Source organism: Lonchura striata, chromosome 2 (assembly GCF_046129695.1).
Source record: "Lonchura striata isolate bLonStr1 chromosome 2, bLonStr1.mat, whole genome shotgun sequence".
Lineage (NCBI taxonomy): Eukaryota > Metazoa > Chordata > Aves > Passeriformes > Estrildidae > Lonchura > Lonchura striata.
In genome coordinates, this window is record NC_134604.1 from 50,444,982 (window position 1) to 50,459,826 (window position 14,845).

The window sequence follows — 14,845 nt, forward strand, 5'->3', positions numbered from 1 at the left end:
CTGTTCAACAGGTTGCTAGGTTTGAAGAAATGCTTAAATCATGATTAGTTATTCCTTATCAGCCAAGAATGGGAACTAAGCTCAGATAAATACATGGTGACGAAAATCAGATTTTCAACATCAAGTGCTCTCTCACTGTTTTCTGTTTGCTATTGTTAAGCAGGGGTGCCACAGCTTCCTTTCAGTTTTATTTAAGGAGCATTTGGGCTTTCTTAGCAAATGCAGTTGTCATGTTAGTGTGCTTAGGAGAGCTAAAAATCTTGCCCATTGATAACTTGCATCAGGGTCCCTATGTAGATTTAGAAAGTGGAGAACTGTGAGTTATACTAAAGAGTATTCTTATTTTCATCTATCAGAAAACTTAAAATTACTCTAAATGGGTGAATATTTTAAACTTAATATTTAAAAAACTCATATGCTTTGAGTACCTTAGAAATGTAACAATGTTATACTCCACCCCTTATTACTCCAGGTGATGGGCAGTGTGATCTGGTGAAGGTGATGGTTTGTGAAGTCAGTATATGGGAAGAAGTAAAATTTACATACCCAGAAAAATAAAAAGGAGCTGAGCTCATAAATGTTCTTGATTTTGGAAAAGGGCTCTGGAAGATTCCAAATCAGCTTTCTCAAGGGGCAGTTGGTTTAATGTATTTGTCAAACCGTCCACTACTCACTTTCTACTCCTTGAGCTGTATTTGCATACAAAATCACAAAATATATTCTTACAACCAAGTTGCAGGAGACTTTCTGCTGCAAGGTTTGCCAAAGCAGACTATTTCACTCTCCAGTATTAAACTACAACTAAAGGGCAGATGAGATCAGGGACAGAGAACTAAAGTGAAAATACCAATCTGAAACCTAAAACTTTTCTGCTTTTTCTGTCAACATCATACAAAGAGTGAAAGGGCTGAGGTTCTACTCCAGTCTACACTCAGAGTACCTGAAAGGGAGAAGGAAAAGATGGTTTTCAGGTGGTTTTGAAGGTCTGAGATGCTCAAGAGACAGAACCTGTAAGCAATGTGTTTGCACCCCAGGTGGTGAGGGCCTCAGGCAGAGCTATGGCAAGGAAGGGCTGCCAAGCAGGAGAGAGAGATAGATGCCCGTATCAGCAAATCTGTCATAAAAGAGCATTGACAAACTCATTAAAGGTTATGATCACCTCCAGTTATCACAGAACCATAGTTTCCAGATTTCCCAGATTTTCCCATGGAGACATAGAGTAACAGTATGGTGGAAGTTCTTCTGTGTGAAGCACTGTCCACTACATCACTAGAGAGATGCTGCACCACATAATTTAAGACATTAAGACATTATAGATGTGGCTGGCCTGTGAGGTTTATACAATGCAGCTATTTTGGTAGTCAGCCTCAATCTCTGAGTTTCCAGTCCAAATGGCTGGGTCTCCATACACAGCAAGATGCTTCAACCACTCTGCCATTTAACTGTAAAAAAAAAAAAACAAACAAATCATGTTAACAAATTTCCAAATTATAACCTCCTTACTGTTTTGTGTTTATCTTATGCTTCTCCTTGTTCACAAATGTCAAGCATATGTGGGACTGAAAGATCAAGGCAATGCTGGATTCTCCACTGTGTCCTTAGTTTGCAATTGCTTACAGCACAGGGTAAATTAATGCTGTCTGTCACACAGTCTCTGCACTTTTTATCCCTTGATGTAGCAGAAGAAACATATTTGACCCTGGTTTGTAAAAGCCTTTTCTACACTGTCGGTCTGCCCACCTTAGAGATGTGCTACCTTAAAGAAAGGAAACTTCATAGAGAAATAACAGATGCAAAATCTGCCTTAAGGAAAAAAGTGGGTGGCAGCATATAATTAATAGAAGAAGCCCTCCAGAAAATACTTGCTACAAACAGAATCAGTCTTGCAGGAGACAGCTGTGACAAAATCCAAACCGTAATCTAATTTTTGTGGTATGCACATCTGAAAATAAATAAACAAAAGCAGTTTTTAGAATACCTCTCCCATTCAAGTCAGACTAGAACCTGACACAGCTGTGGAACAAAGAGGCTGCAAATTGCTTGAGTTTAGTATGACAGGTCTACCTGAAAGTCCCAGCTCTTCTTGGCTGTGCTAGCCAAAGGAGTACAAAGGATTGTGGATTGTTAGGTTTAGGCTGACTTGGACATGGTATGTGACCTGGGCTGTTTCATGGTGTTTTGTGTCAGTCAGCTGGGAGACTTCAATGCCTCTGTCAACTTCCATGCACACCTCAAAGGAAGCAAGGAACCATCAAGAGAATATGAAGTGTAAGAAGACTGAGTGCAAGGACCTAGTGAAGAGGTAGACTGGAGGAAAGGAAAACACTCAACTGGGAACAATAACACTGCGCCAAGGGAATGAGACAGCAGCTGACCCTCAGAAAACATCAGCCATTTGGCAGGTCTCTGAGAGGTGTGGATGTGTGGAGGCCCTCTGAGCTCCTAGGTCTGGGAGCTCATGATTCCAGACAGGGGTAAAACAGGGATGCACACTGTTTTCCGGCTGCTTGTGCAGCCTCAGCACACCCCTGCAGAGCTCAGAGTGAGACACCACAGCCCAAGCCTGCCCCTCAGCAGGCAGGGTTAAGTGTTGAGACTTCAGTGACCTTACTAATGCTCCATCTCTGGAAGTGTTCCGGCCAGGCTGGAACTGTGCCCTGAGCAACCTGGTCTTGGGGAAGGTGCCCTTGCCTATGGCAGGGGGTGGTTGGTACTGGATGACTTTTCATATCCTTTCCAACTCAAACCATTCAATGATTTTATGATCTGGCCTCCAGTTGGAGTGCACAGAGCGCTGCCCTTTTGAGATCTCTGGACTTTATATACCCTGTTCTTTGCCTTCTGTCTTATTCTTCCACTCATCTAGAGCTCTTAAGAGTACAAAGGTAGGCACTTCCCAGCTGAGATAGGATTGCATGTAATCTGTCAAAATGTAACAATATAGCCCAAAATTTTACAGGTGTCTATCTCCTGCAGGGTTTTCTTTTTGTTTCCCTTTTATTTCTGAAATTATTTTTGCCTGCAAAGAAATTCTTGGGCTTTTCTGTTAAACAGCCCTGGGTTGCCATGTTTTCTGGTCAGATCTCCAAAGTCAAATATTGGCAGACCTAGTTCTGTGCCTTTTCCTGCTCCTATGAAAATCTACAAAAACTCAGGAAGTTGAAAAATTTAAAAATTTGAGGTCTACACCTGCTCAGCGTTCATCTGAACAGGTGTTTTAACCAGCTCAGGCTAAATTGCTTCAGCATCACTGAACTCTACGTTTTTCACAAGTTCCTACATGTGACTGCGCTGCACAAACATGGTCCCAGGCAGGGCATGCAAGTCTGGGCAGGTATCTCTTTCTAAATCTCCCATGCAGGACTCTGGTCTCGCTGTGCATGCAAAACCAATGTCTTTGCTCACACTATGGTCAACATTATGTCCAAGGCACTTGGCATCAAACCTTTAATGACTACAGGATCCTTTACAGGCCAGAGGTGGAAGCACTGACCCCTGTGGAACTATGCCCTCACAGAGCAGCTGGCCAGAAGCAAAGCAGGCTTTCTTCATGGCTTAGCAGCTGTTAACAATGGTTAGGAGTGGGAAGGGATCATGTTCAAGAACCAAGAGCAAGAAACAAGGCAGCAGGAGGAGGAAGCAGAGGTGTGGTTTGAAGGGTGATATCAAAGTCAGAACAGGGGATCAGAATTAGATCCACTGGGAGGATAAGTTTTGAGAGTTTGTCCCAAAGCAGGGAACAGAAACCTATGCTGGGTGTGGAGATGGGAGTGATGACTGAGTATGGAAAATTGGACTGAGACCTGGGACTGAAGAGCCAGATAGCTGAGAAACAGTGGCTGCATCTGTACTTACTTGCTCTGCAGCATGTCTTGGGGCCCTCATTTCCTGGTCATCTGAATGGCTCAGCCTGTTGAGACACGTTGCATCTCCCATCCAGCACACATGTCCAGGTTTCCATCTCAACACAGAGCTCAGGCATGACTAACCACACATCCAGACATGGGAATTGGGAAGCACTCTTGGGTCCAATGGTGTAAACACAGACAGCAAGTCCAGATAAGAAGCTTAAGAAAGAGGAAGACAACAACTACGTGACCATGGTTTACTAATGGAAACAAGTATTTTGGGCATGTGGAAAGACTGGTCAGGATATGAAAACACAAGTGGGGTGTTGGAACTGGAGGACTCTTCAGGCAAAACCTTGGGAATGAGAAGCAGGGCTGGGGAAGCACAGGAATGGAGTGGACATAATGTAGTGGCATGAAAAAAACAAGTGGACTTGGCCTGACAAAGCTAAGAAGCTACAGTAGTGTGACCAGGCTGGCTTGTAGCAAGTCCTCGCAGTGGCTGGTACCAGCAGGGAATCAGACATCAGGAGAGAGGCTGGATGCAACTGGTGCCTACTTCAGACACTATCCAATGCCCATTTTATCCTGTTACTTAGTTCTTGCTTGACTTGTGGCCTACAATTGGACTATAATGCACCCTGCCCAGTAAAAAGATAATTGACATGCTGATTGTGGCACTTGCAAGTGGAAATTTTTTGCTAAATAAATGCATGCATTTGCATTCATTATGATTATTTGGGTCTAGGAGCCTAGCCTATTTCTAGCCCTAGCCTGAAATTCTTTGTTACATATCAAAAACAGAGGTCAAGCCTTTACAGATTTCTCTGTTTGCCTAACACCACTCTGGCACCTTTCTTAGATTGTTTTTGTGCTACTCACATTATTTTTTAAAACACTCTTATTATAACACTATCATTGTAACACTTTGAGATTCTTTCTCCTGACTAGTTAAACCAAAATCCTACTAGGCATAAGAACTTCTTTTAACACTGATGATATCAACTGGAAATAGATCTTCCCAGAAACATGCTGAAAGTTTCAGCTCCTTTTTTGGGGATTAAATCCTTATAGATGACAGCCACACTGCATATTTTGTCTCAGACAGGCTTTTTAATAAAACTCCAACATAAATAACCCACCTTTGGACATAATTCTGTGGCATTTTTTTCTAAGGTTCTCAAAAGTGTCTATTTGATTCACAAATCTTGCTCAGGATTGCATTCAGTTTGCAACTCCTATTTGTAACAGAAAAAAAATTGTTTCCCAGCAAGATGCTTGCCAGGCCTCTTTTAGCAATGGCAATAAGTACTTTATGATCAGTTTCAACTGGCAAAAATTCCAGCAAAGTTTTTTACACCTTATGGCCTGGGACCAAGTCTTCCTTCCCTAGGTGAGTGCTGTGACATTTCATTTCTATATGACATATGATCCACTGTATTTGGCTGGTCTCCAACCAGTTAGGCCAGTTTTGCTGTGGCTTATAGCTGTGGTGGAACAATTAAATCCCAGGTTTTCCTTATATGAGGGGATTGGGGTACTGGTGTGGTAGGAGAAAGCAGGGGGATTGCAATGAGCCTGCTGTGGTGAGGAATAAGTCACTCTTACAATCTTGGAAGAGGAATGTTCTTCCTGGTAGCAACATGGTGAGATGACTTCAGCTGGGGTGGACATCCAGCCATGCCACTAGCCAGACTGACCACAACTCCAACAAGGGAGGAGAAAGGAAGAAAGAAAAGATAGGCCATGAATGGTCGGGATAACCTGGTGCTAGGCCTGGGAGATAATAACGGAAGATGAGGGAAAAAGGATGAGTCAGAGCAAGGCAGATGAGGTCTCCCTTTAGGTCACTAAAGAGGAGGTGATGAGACTAGATAAAGGCATTGTGGTTGAAAACTCAGGAGAGTTGCAGTTTTCAGTCACTTCAGTGCTGAATAGTGGATGGCTTGGACACAGCCTTGTCTTCAGCTAGGGAAACAGGCTTTCACCTCCAGATTGCTTATTTTTCTTTTGGATTGGGTTGCATTTGTTTTGTTGTAATTTTCCTTTATTGTTGTAGTTTGTTTTTCTTTTATTTTAAAGATTGCAACCTTATCTGCAAGTTTAATCACAGTGTTGGAAGATGTCTGAGCCAGTCCTGTCATAGGGCTGTCTGTAGACAATTTTGCATTTAAAATAATAACTTCTAGATTGTATATGTCTACTTTACTTCTATGTACCATAGCAATCACTGGCTTAGAAATTGACACAAATCCAGTTTTCTGTTCTTACAGTCTTGCTTTTCAAGGAGTTCCTTACCCTTCCTTCTCTGCCATGATTAGGCTGCCAGAGATGCCATGCTAGTGGTACCTCAACAGGAGGATAATGTAAAATATCTTGTGGACCTCTCAGTCCTTGGAAAAGTGTCCTGTAATAAGCCTTTGATGCAAAAGCTGGCTACCACCATCATTGCTTCTCGTAAGCAAAAGGACCACAGTTCTTAAATTGATCATAGAGATACCTTTAGAAGTATTATCAAGCTTGCCATCCTGACAGTTGTCCAGGATTAGGCACCTAGAGACCACTGGAACCTCAATTTTAAATCTGTATCTAGGAAACTATTTGCAAATAGTTAGGAGGGCCAGTATTTGTTTCAGAATGCACACCCACAGGTTCTGCTCTCAACTGGCCTCTGCCAAGGTAGCTCATAATACTTTTATTTCCTCAGACAGGACATTGCAGAAGTTACTTTACTAATTTTGAAATTTACAGATTAACAGTTTTACAGAGGACCCCATGTGTGTACTGTTAAAATGCTGTTACTGTGTTTTCTTAAAACAATAGGCATCTCAGTCTAATGCAAATATTAGTAAAACTATTCCGATCATTTACAAGCACAGCTGCAGGCAAGAATATTCCCACAAGTGCGTGCTAGGGTGCAATGCAAGCAGACTGGGATGCCAAAGGTCTGTGTGGCAATTGCTCATTTAAAAGGGACATTAAAAGCACTTATTGGGGGTGGGCAAAAGAATAAGAGAAAGTACTGGAAGGGAATGTGGGAAGCCCCAGGCAGACCTGTCTCTAGGGGAAGACTTTCAAAGTATGGAAAAGGGAACACTGAAAATGAGAAAGAACCAAGGCAGTAGAAGAGGTGACCAACTTGGCAGCACTATCAAGAATGAAAGGAAGGAGTCACCTGTGCCTGTGAGATGACAAGATGTTCAAACACTCTGGCTCAAGGAAAGCCAACCAGCAGCAGACTTAGAAGGAAGGACCAAGGTTTGAAAAACACATGGGTGTTCCTAGACAAGGGTGGCTTTATCACAGCATCTTTCACTACCATTTTGACTGCTGAATCTGCCCATCCTTTGAGGTACTCTAATTTCAAGGTTTTTTTCAGTAAAGGGGCAGTGTCACTGCTTGGCAAGGCTCCTAAAGCAAGCACTACAATCTCTAACATCCTCCAAGGTACGTGTCCTGTCAAAACCAGCCAAGCTGGGAGCTAGTCAATGGATAGCTACCACTACAACCACACTCAGGTATTAGAAATATGCTCTCATTCCTAAAGGAGCCAGGTTGAGTTTTCTTCACCTCTCACCTGTCCAATGGTTCATAGATTCCCAAGGTTAGGAGCAATAAAATATTAACATCTAATCTGTCATTTCACCAATGAAAACTATAATCTGGCTCATGACCTCACGTGAGTATCAGTTTGTTAACTAAAGAAAGGAATCAAATCTTCCTCTAATAAATACTCCAGACTGTGACAGGTAAAATTCAGGTCATACCTCTCCTTTGAAGTTTTAATGGCCACTCCAATTTTATGATAAAGCCACTTACCTTATGTTTGTAGTAATTTTGCAAAGCCTGAAGCGGCTCTAGTCATCTTTGGTGCACAGTTCCCAAGGACATAGCTCTCATAAAACTGCAAGCTTCAAAGGGATTAGACCTCTTCTTTTCTCTCCTCTCTATCTCCCTTTTTTAAAGGAACATTTCTGAATATTTCCTTCCCTTTTTTCTACATAGCACCCTGCAGAGCCTCTCCATTGAACCCTGCAACTAGACTTTTTCCTCAAGCTCTGTCACTCATCAAACCAAATCAAACCAAACCAAACCAAACTAAACTAAACTAAGCTAATAAAATAAAATAAAATAAAATAAAATAAAATAAAATAAAATATAAAATAAAAAATAAAATAAAATAAAATAAAATAAAATAAAATAAAATAAAATAAAATAAAATAAAATAAAATAAAAAAATAAAATAAATAAATAGTCCTTTTTTTTCAATTTCATTATAGTGAGGCAATTTTCTGGGTAATTTCTGCTTTTTGTCTTTATTTTATTGTCAATGCAGAGCAATTTGAAGCAAATCAATAGAGTCTGTGTATTTGCATATTTCTCAGGTTCTAAGAAGGACCACATGCAGCTGAACTGCTCCCCTGAATGCCATGGGGTTTTGTTTGTTTGCTTCTCTCCTTTTAAAGTCAGGGGGAAAGCAAGCTGAATCTGCCAAATCTTGAATCCAAAGCTAATGCCCATCCTGGTAAATGAAACAGCTCTGGGGAATGTTTCCAGGCGCTGGAAGGCAATTGTCTCTGCTGCTTAATTGTTAGCGCAGTGCCTGGCACAGCAGTGCCAGGGCCAACTTTCCCAAACAATTCCCAAGCGCAGGCCAACAGCTGGCATGGGCTGGGGCCACTCTCAACAGGCAGCTTGTGTGCAGAGCAAGGAGGAGAGAGAAGGTCGGGAATATGGATGCACTGCTTCCATCTCCCCTGGCCTCAGCACCAGGGAACAGTCCCAACCGTGTTTAATCTATGGGTACAGACACAGCTCCAATTGCTCAAACAAGGCTTGTATAACTGTGCTGTTGCAAGGAGAAAGCTGCTTATCCATCTTGCCGGCATAAACATATATTTGCTTGTAGACTGATTGTATGCATTGCCTTGGCTGTAAGACTGATTTGTTTCCATTAATTGCTAAGCATGGTTTTTTTGAGCTGTTCAGGCTTAAATGCAAGGATGACACACTCGGGGAAAATAAACCCCAAAAATATCTGTTCATTTTGCCAATTCTCCGATGGCATTAAGGATTAGAAGTCTGAGATGGAACAGATAGAAACTTTCTGCACTTACACGGAGCACTGGCAAGCAATTCAAATCAGGTGTCTGTCAGGCATGGGCCAGACCATCCCCAACCACAGCTGTGCAAATAGTGTACAGTTCAAAGTAATTTGGTTTTATCTGTAAATGTGGCAGTCCCAGATGTTTCTCTAGGCATGGCAAGGTGCACCAACCCACACACCTTATGGCAGCAGTGGCTGGTGGTATTTGCATGGTAAGAATACTTGTTTGGAAACAAGTTGAAGATGGGTCAGGTGATCATCCTCTTCTGAGTCACCAGACTCCGGATAAAACCCTGTTCCCCACTTTGGGGACAAAGTGAGCAACAGGCAGAAAAAACAGCAGAAGTTATCTCTAAGGGAAACAAAACAGCAATCCCAGACACAAGCACATGAAGGATCATCTACCAGTCACTATACGCAAGCTACACAACATAAATACACAAAATAATCTCCTGAAGATGATGAAACAGGAACATGTGGGATCCCTGAGACTAATTTGTCTGCAGATGGTACATGTCAAAAATAGCTGGTATTCAGAACTGTCTTTTCAGGGCACGCTTCTTTAAGGTTACTGAAAAGTTCCTTTATTCAAGAAATTAGCTTAAATGTCCTAAGGCACAAAATGTACTCTGAAAATACTCACATTTCATTTGATTGCTGTTGTTAATGTTTCAGAAATGAAGTAAGTTTTCCCCCGAGGACATTGAGCCTGGCTTACCCACTTGTCTGAGCTTCTTCAAAGGAGGAATGACTCTTAGTTCTGGCCTGATAACAGCACAGGAGAAAAACCAAACACAGTATTAGGAAAACAGCATTTTATTAATTTTTTGGGGTGGAGGGGAAACCACAGGTAAATTTAGTAATAGTGTACAAATATTTATATAAGAAAACTACTGTTATTTCATTACTTATGTGAGAACACAGAGGGCAAAAAAACCCAAGCCAAACCAATTTCAACTTCAAGTGTATCTGAACATATTTCTATTGCTTTTTCTCACCCACACTTTATGAATTTGAGTGTTCATTCAAGGGATCCACCACAGATGGGCTGAGAGGAAAGGTTTGGATCATGTAAGGCTCTTACCGACTGATAATGGGCAGCAGAGGAAATGGTGTTGATCAGGCAGGAATTCTGCCATCTTCTGCAGCAGAAATCTCACTGTATTCAAATGAAACTGGAAGATAAATATCTTTTAAAGGACCAAATATGGATCCAGCCCCAGGAGACACTGCAGATTAAAAGACTGGCATCCAGAAATTTGTTGTGACAACTCCTCAAGAGCAATACACTAAGACTTTAGGTCTTTTCTGTCATACTTAAATAATGCCGATTTTTCAAATTAAATATATTTCAGCATATGATTTCAATCAGTGATGGTGGTTGCCCAGTCAAGTCCAAAGTGTACAAGGTGCCAGAGTCACCTACAAGACGATGGCAGTGGTGCCAGCTCTGTACAACACCACCAAGGAAGAAGGCTGCTCCCACAGACCCAGACCTCAGAGCCGTCTCTGGTGCCAACGCAGCCTGCAGAAACAGATTTCTCAAGCCTGCTCCAGTCATGTGAGTAACTGAAGCTGCACATTTCTTCTCACAGAAACAAAACATCTGATCCACCTAAAAGGGATTTAGCACCTATGGAGGGGTGTAATGTAAGCACACAATCCAAAAAACATTCATACTGGTAATGTTTGGCCCTACAGTTTAAATTCTGATAAACTTATGAGATTAAAATTCTTTATGGGGTTTTAGAGCTGTGCTTTTGTAGATTTCTAGCAGAGCCTCAGGCTTCATGCTGTTAAGGACTCAATGCTCATCCCCTTTCAGGATCCAGAAACAAGGACTTACCCTGCCAAAATCTTCTTGGGATCTTAATGTCAAAGGCACACTTCTGGCTCACGTTCTACATGTCCATTAAGCATGAAGTTTCTCATAAGCTGCTACTGTTTTATTTTGCTAAGCCACTGGCTTGAAGGTATTTGGTGATAGTTCCCTTCTCTGATGGAGTGACCTATGAAGCAGGATACTCCTGCTCCAGCAGCTGGAGATGCAGTACTGGCTCCTCCTGGCCCTGAGAAAGCCAGAAGCACACATTCACAACTTCCCAGGATATCTAGCAGGCCCTGGACTATTCAGGGGCACAGTGAGAGCTCACTGCATTTCCATTCATCCTCCTCAAGCAGCCAGGAGGAGTCATGGGACTGGAAAAAGAGAATGATGAGTCTGCATCCTCTCAGTGTGGGTGCTGACCTGGGAGACTGGGACTCTGGTCCCTTTGAGGGGTCTATATCCTTTTTTTGGTCTAGTGATCCACCCCAATGGGTTGGAAATAATTACAAACCACTAACAATAGCCAGCTAAACAAAACAAGTATAAACAGAAACAACAACTGAGACTGGGAAAAGAAATGGCCTTTGGGGATATTATTTTGAAGAGACTTGAAACTTTGATTTCCCAGGCAGAGGAGATGGCAAATCAGCCAGTGTGACTCCTTGTTTCTTGAGTAAGAGAAAAACCACATTTTTCAAAATCTTTCTGTAGCCAAAGCTGTTGAACTGACTCTCCTACAGTAAAAAAGAGTGAAATGGGAAAATGGGGAGGCCAGTACAAAAACAAATGCTGGATATCCCATGACTCCACTCTGAAGCCTGTCTAAGGTGCTGTCTCAAAAGCAGAGAATCTCCCTTGGCACCACATATCTTTGCTTGATCCCATGGGAAAGAGAAGGCTCTAATCAGGTTCCTGAGCACTGTGTGGAATAAAAGATCACGCTAAATGCAAAGGTAGACACAGCATGTCCTGTGTATTGACACAAGCACTGCACACACAGGAGAAAGCTTGCCCCTGTTATACAGCACAGGGAGACTGGCAGAACACAAATAAGCCACGTTGTTATTGTTTATGCCACAAATTCAGACCTGAGGCAGGTGAGAAGTGTGCCCCAGCCAGCACCAGTGCAGCACTGGGCCACAGGCAGGCAGAGCAGGGCCAGGGCAGCACTGGCTCAAGCCAGTCACCACAACTGCCCAGCTGGGTGGGAAGGAACAACAGGGAGCTACAGAAGCAATTAGAAATTCTAATTAAGCCTGAGAGTGATGGGTAGCAGAAACAGAATAGGGCAGAGACTGACAAGGAAAAGTGGAGAAAGGAAGCCTGCTTCAACAAGCTATCCTTGAGACCTCATTTCAGGATGCAGTCTGCTGCCACCTGAACAGGTTCTCCTGCAGAAATAAATCACATTTCTAACCTGCCTAGCTGAAGTTACTTTATTTTTTCAGTGTGAATTCACTTTGTCTCTGTAATATAAGCACTCTTCCCTCTCCCCATATCTCCCTCCCTCCCCTCCCTCCCCCCCCTCACTTAGGAGACTCCAAAATAAAGAAATTATCTACTCCTTGGAAACAGAAAATCATCATTACATTTCTTTCTCAATACAGTACACATAGCAGGGAACTCCTTGTTCCTTGGATATTTGGACTGGACATGGAGCACCCATTTTCTCCTCAGCTAACCTGTGGAGCTTGCTGCTGTGACAAGTCACCAAAAGCAAGTATTTGCCATGATTCAGAACTGAACTGAATGTGCAAATGAACATGCACACCTCCCTCCTCCTATATATATTTATATACATATTTATATATAAACAGCAACTACTTTTAGAAAGGACAATAACAACATCAAAGTAATCCAGTGAACAAAGGTGCTCTTCATTTGCCATGGACTGGCCTTTGTTGTAGACAGACTGGGCTCTGCCTGGTCTCCATGGGTTCTCCAGTGGTCTGAGTCTGCTCAAATCCCAAATCCCAAATGAGCAGCATTGGTGAGGGTGCTGGATACATTGTAGATGACAACAACAACCTTATGGTTAGTAGTGCAGGAGAAGAGGAATAAGTAAACACAAGCAAACTATGCCAGTTGCTTTATTAAAAGCATATCCACTGGGCTGCTTCTGCTACGTACGGTGGCCAATAAATTCCCTCTGTCCTAACATACTCAAAGTGCCAGGATACATTATTCAGCACATGAGTAATCAACCACATTCTTTTGGCTAATAGTAAGTTGTTGAGCTGGACTCTTCATGAAGGTCAATAGCAACACCACTATGGAAGCTGCAGAGCGTGACAGAGCCTCATCAGCCACCAGACTAAAACAAGGATCCATGCAAGGATCCTGGGTGATGAAGGTAACAAGGTTCCTAAGTGGGCAGAGGCACTGCTGTGGATGAACAGGCTGTAAAGTCACATTGAAGACCATGGGAAGGGACTCAGCACCCAATCAAATGGAAGTCAAGTTGTTCATGTGGCCGCCAGAAAAACCAGTTGGCCTACTGGTGGGGAGCGCGGCATACTGGATTTTCTCTCTTTGCACGGGATGATAATTTGGGTTCTGAAGGGTAATTGGAGAGCTAAACTTGAGGATAGCCTCAGTACCTTGGGGGACCCTGTACCAACTCCTGTAAAGGAACTGAGCAGGGGCTATGGTAGCAGTGCTTCTTGCAGATTTTCGGACCAGGCAATCTGTTAACTCCTGTATTAATACTGTGCTCTGCAGCTTTAGTGCTTGCCAGAAAAGAAAGCCCCTCTACTTTAGGTTTTGTAACATTCTTGTGCATGGGTCTGTTCTCTCACTCTGTTTGCATTAGGTTAAATGCTGCTGAAGTAGACAGGCCTAATTATGGCCTTTCATTCAAGATTAATATGAAGCCATTAGGCTGGTTTATGCAACCAGGTAGCTGAGCAATAGAAACATCTAAAAGAAGTATGAGGCAACGTTGGAGGCTGAAACCATGCAATCAGCGGGCTTTCATTGTGAAAAGGCTTGGGAAACAGAGGAGTGAGCGCTGCCTTCATCCACTCGAGACAAAACTCAGCAGAGAGGAGACGGGGGCTACCAAACCCACCTGCAGTCCAGCTCAGACCAGGAGCTGAGCTAAACAGAGGAGCTTGCCAATCCAAATGCCCCCATCGCCACTGGTACTTAGCAAAATAAGCTCTAGAAACTCTTTCTCAGTGACGTGTGGACAATTGCCCAATTCATTTCCAGCTTCTTCTCTGAGCAGAAATGCCTCAAAGAAACTTGGATGTTTTTCTAATGGCTGGACCAGGAAAGGGTAATAGCACAGCAACGCTTCTGGGAGCTCTCCTTACGCTCCAAAACATAGTTCTGCTTACTTTTGCAGTTGTGCAGTTAAGTGAGATGCAAGGAGAATTTCTCAGCAGTTAATTGGATCTTCACTAACTTGGTTAATGCCATCCTAGATATACTGTAAAAGGAGGGATTAGATGACATATGAGCAAAAGAGAGAAAAATCAATTGAAGAAAAGTCAAAGTTTGATTGTAAGGAAAGAACATAGAATTTCAAGAAAGGATTTAGGAATCAGAGCTTATGAGACAATAATGGTGTTTTGAATAAATGATTGGTTTGAATATTAACACTTGCTAGTAAACTATATTTAAACTGACTCTTTCATTGGTTTAAAGATAAATTTCTTTTAAAAAGCCAAGCATGTCTTTTCTCTTGAAGCTTGGAGGAAAGAAGAGATGTACCCCCAGAGGTGAACATATACAACCACCTGAATTTTTCATGTGAACTGTACTTCCACTTCCAAGGGAGAAACACCAAAAACAAGACACTGCTATGGCAGGCAAAGTGCTGATATTGCATAGTGCTGCCATGGGACCTTCCTGCCTTTCTAGAGCATGAAAGGACCTTTTTGGAGAGAAATTTCTTTTGGGCAATAGTGTCAATGAGTGTGAATAGGTTTTAACCATTTTGAAAGTGCAAAGGAATTTGTATACTTCTATACACCCAACAGTTGCCTTAGATTTCCAGTCACACTACTGTGAATGGTCAACTGCAACCATTTCAGGCAAGCAGTCAGAAAAGCACCA